Genomic DNA, 4906 nt, shown 5'->3' on the forward strand with positions numbered 1-4906 from the left:
AGGTACCTAGGCCTGCCCATAACCAACACCACACCGTCTTTCACTGATTATCAATACCTAATCGATCAGTTAACTAGAAAACTGGCAGGTTGGAAACCAAATTTCTTAACATTTGCTGGCAGAACGACACTCATCAAGTGAGTATTAAATATTATCCCCACGTATGCCATGCAAATCAATCTCCTCCCAAATAAGACACTAAAAATATAGATCGTATTCAAAGAAATTTTTTCTAGGGCTCTTCTCCTGCCAAACAAGAGTTCCATCTTATTAACAGGGACAAAATTACTACACCAAAAACTTATGGGGGTTTAGGAATTCAAAAACTCTATCCAAAATATATCTCAATATTAATGGCCATCCTTCGGCGTTACTACAACAATACTACCATTTCTTGGGCAACTACTCTCCATCTCAAATACCAATAATATCTCCAACAACCCCATCCTCATTTCCATAAACCAGACATTAACTCTTCTTCCTACATTTTGAAAAGCATGGCAAAAGCTTACCCTTCTTTCAAACAAGGACTAGATTGGAATATAGCCACTGGCAAACAAATTCAACTTTGGTCTGACTATTTGGCTACCTACGCACCAACCTTTACGTCATCTTATTCATGGTCCACTCAATCAAAATGAAGATAACATTCCACTAAGCTCTATAATCTGTCATGGATCGTGGAACCTCCAACCACTTTCCTTTGACATACCCCACTCCCTATTCTCATTCATCGATAATATTTTGTTGAGCCCTGCATTAAGAGATGCAGACCAATTCTTTTGGCATCCCTCTTCCACAGGGGCTTTCTCCACCTCAACTGCATACGCCTTAATAACATCTCCTCCGCATAAGGAACAACACCATTCTCCAGTCACTTGGGTATGGAAAATACATGCCACCAACAAAATTGAACACTTCCTCTGGCTCATGCTGCAAGCAAAACTACCAACCCTTTCATTTCTCTTTAATCGTAATCTTACCAATGATTCCACCTGTCCATTATGCCGACAAGCACATGAAGATATTTCTCATATATTTTCCATTGCACCACTGTCTCCAATATATAGAATTATTTAAATATCCTTCTTCCATCACACTTCACTCTAAATTGGGTCAAACAACTTTGCCTTCCAACTACCTCACCTTCTAATATAATTTCATTACATATTCTAGTTCCAATCACCTTTTGGAACATCTGGATCGATCGTAATAATAATATCTTCAATCACACACATGCAAACACTAATCCCCCATAATATATATAACCAGGCAGCCCAATTTTATTACCTAGCTAACACATTTACTCAACAACACACACTAACTACTATAATTCCAATCAAATGGCAACCCCCACCCCAAGGTTCCTACATGTTAAATATCAATGGAGCCTTTGACAAGTATTCTCAAAAGGGTGGGGCAGCTGGAGCCTTTCGTGATGCCTCTGGCACTTGGGTGTATGGTTTTACCAAACCACTTAGCCATACTGATATTCTTCAAGCTGAACTGCTAGCCTTATATCATGGGCTACTACTAACAAATGCTCACAATTTTCGACCATTACAAGTGAAAACGGACTCTAAGGTACTCCTGCACATCTTATCTAATGCTTCACTAAAACATTCACATATCATTTTTGCATGCAGGTCGTTGCTCTAGGATCTCTCGGTGACCCAGATCCAACACACATTCAGGGAGGGTAATGGATGTATTAGCCAAACACGGGAAGACAACCACGAATTTCCAACCTAATGATGTTATCCTTTTTTAAAATCCCCCTACTTTTGTTTACCGCTTTTAGCTTCTGATATAACTGGAATTGTAACCTACCGTTCAGTTCCAACCTCTGTAACACACTAGTTATGTTTTTAATAAAAGCCTTCTTAGCGGAAAAAGAAAAAAATCAACAATGTGGGGTGGAAGTTTTTCAACCGTTCGTTTAATTAAAAGTTCAAAAGGTTGGGTCAGGTCGGCTTATGGGTATTTTATTTGGGCGGAAGCTTTTTTAAAGTTTTAAATAATCTTTAAATTAGAATTAAAAAAATTCAGCGAACTTGATTTTTTTAAATAAAAACTAGTGAAAATTGAGTGAGTTTAGTATAAGTTTAATGACCTTTTGTGAAATTACCCAATATATATTTGATTATTACACCCTTATAGCTTCTTCAGGAGAAAAGGATAATTAGCGTCAGAAAGAAGAGATAACATTGGTAAACTCTTAATTGATATTTAACTGAATTGATTAAGAATTCTACATGTTAAGTAATTTATTTCATAGGGTACTTGAATTCTCCTCTTGTGTATAGATGCGTCATGTTTACTTCTAGAAACAATTTCTTAGAAACACAACAAACGGTAATTAAATTCCTTTGTAGATAGATTACTACATTAGAGAATGAAGGATAAACTGTATTAAATAAATATATAGCACAAGAAGTAAAAACATGACATAGATCGCTTATACTGTACCTTCGTAATTAGATTTGCTCAATGCAAGATTGAATTATAAAAGCACTAAAAAGCAAGCCCTGCCTGCATGTGAAGCTGAGTTTGTTATTCTTCATAAAAAAGTAAAAAGTCATTCATATGAATTTCTTTATTATTCGTTCAACAAAATAAGAAAAAACAGAGCAGATACTGAAATTAAACGGAATCACAAATACATAATAGATATCTTTAGCAGACTCTCTTTGCAATTGGGGACTAATTTACCAATTTTTGTCACTGACAACGATAAAAGAGAGGATTTTCAGATTCCCAAGGAAAAATTGATCGTTTGCAATCACAACAAAACCAACAATCACTGCAATCTTCCCCATTAGTGATACCACACGCATTCCCACAAGTAAGTAGTATATTATTAAGTTGTGGAAGTAATTTCCTTCTGAGTCCTGATACATTATTCGGATCGACATTTCTTGCTGCCATAACTTGTGTCTTTGAAAACCACATCACATCAGCTGAAAAAATTCATCATCACAGTTACAAATCAATTTATTAATTACTAGTATAATATGGAAAAGAGCACATTCAATCTGCATGTATAGAAACACACACATATATGTACACATTCACATGTGTAACTATAAGTGGGCGTTTGGACATAAGAATTGCAAAATTCCGGAAAAAAATGAAAATGGTATTTGAAAATTAGAGTTGTGTTTGGACATGAATACATGGTGTTTTTGAATTTTTGTGAGTGATCAAAATGAAAATTTTAAAAAAATATTTTGGAGTTTTTCAAATTTCGAAAAATTTTCAAAATTCACCTTCAAGTGAAAATTGAAAATTGTATGGCCAAACATTAATTTTTGGAAAAAAGTATATTTTTTTGGAAAAAAGTGAATTTTGTTTTATAGCCAAACGGGCTCTAAACATATTGACAAGCACAATAACAACGGATTGCACTACACTACACGAATAAAGAGGGATGGATACTAGTGAATGCCGTGAGAAGAATAGTGATGACCAAACCAAACTTAAGTAACGCCATACTAGATAAATTGCTTAAAGTTTTGTGAACATTTTTTTTGAGTATCTTCAAAGGTTATTTATAGAGATCTAACTTGCACTCAAACAAGACTAGAGTTGTTTATTATTATTATTATTATTTTAACTTCCTTTAAGTTCAAGCCTTAGATGAACTGACCACGTCTAAGATAATGCAATAAATCAATTGAATTATTAATTAATCTTAATTTCAGATCCATATTTGCTGGAAGAGGCATGTGAGAAACGAATGAAGTTCAAGGGTGGTATAGCGGATATGGTTTAAATGAGCTTTATCATTAAAAAATGAGATTTTTAATATGATTGATATGCCAAATGGGTGTCTTTTATTCTCTAAGCAAAACTGTTTCTGTTGGTAAATACTTACCCACACCGGGTGTTTACACCAAACTATATTAACTCACTATGATTAATTAATTTAATTAGATGAGAATGCATGTAATTTACCATGGTTAAAATGATTGAAGTTCATATGCAAAACACATGTCATATATCTATTGGTTTGGTGTAAACACCCGGTGCGAGTAAGTTTTTACCCTGTTTCATATGTTGGATGACGATCCAAAAGATTAATTTGTGGAATAAAGTTAATTCCAAGATAAAAAATTTAATTTCTCATCATTTTAGCGTTTTAGCTGATGAATATTTAGGACTCACATAGAGAAAGAGAAAGACCACAACCTGAAGTTCAGCAATCAGTACCTATCAATTCGCTAAGTAATTATTTTCACCAAAAACAAGAAGAAAACAAACACAAAAAAACAACTCACTTTGAGTTTGAGTATATTTAATTTCTGCCCCACCTAAGAAAAAGTATAGTGCTAGTTTTGATAGGAGTAATATTATATACTATCTGCATTGATTAGAATGTGACATTTTGACTGGAAAATAATGTATACTACTAGTAGAGTTGTGCTCTCCAATTACTATAGCTAAATAACGGATCCATCATTTCAGGAAGATGCACATGAGAGAATCGAAGATGAAGCTGATCCAATCAAGAGCATTTTAAATTTTGAATATGGCTATAACTTTATTATATATCGTAAAAGAAACTAGCCAGCACCTCCACCAGTTGGCTGATCTGCAATTGTGTCATATTTAAATGCACTCATTCTGTCTAAACTTAGAGAAAAAAAATCTTTTAATTTGTTGCTCATCAGATTTAGCAGCATGAATGCGACTATGCATAATGCATGCTCATGACTAGGTTGAATCTCGTTATCACCTTCAAAGTTCTCCGATTGGAAGTAATGCTACATACAGTCCATTGTAATGTAAAAGTGGATCATATAGAATTATTATATTAATCAAACATTTAAAAAGTATACTAAAATGGGGTAAGGAGTAAGGTAGGTCGGTCGGTCTATCTAGCTATCTATCTATCTACTAGTCT

At 34.1% G+C, this 4906-nt stretch overlaps 1 long non-coding RNA gene across 1 annotated transcript; it reads right to left on the reverse strand.

Annotated features, from left to right (window-relative positions):
• On the reverse strand, positions 2566-3546 carry LOC109224603. Its single transcript, XR_002067728.1, has 2 exons — positions 3439-3546; positions 2566-2960 (listed from the first exon to the last, which is right to left on the reverse strand). It is a non-coding gene; the product is annotated as an uncharacterized LOC109224603 (long non-coding RNA).

Source organism: Nicotiana attenuata, chromosome 3 (genome assembly GCF_001879085.1).
Source record: "Nicotiana attenuata strain UT chromosome 3, NIATTr2, whole genome shotgun sequence".
Lineage (NCBI taxonomy): Eukaryota > Viridiplantae > Streptophyta > Magnoliopsida > Solanales > Solanaceae > Nicotiana > Nicotiana attenuata.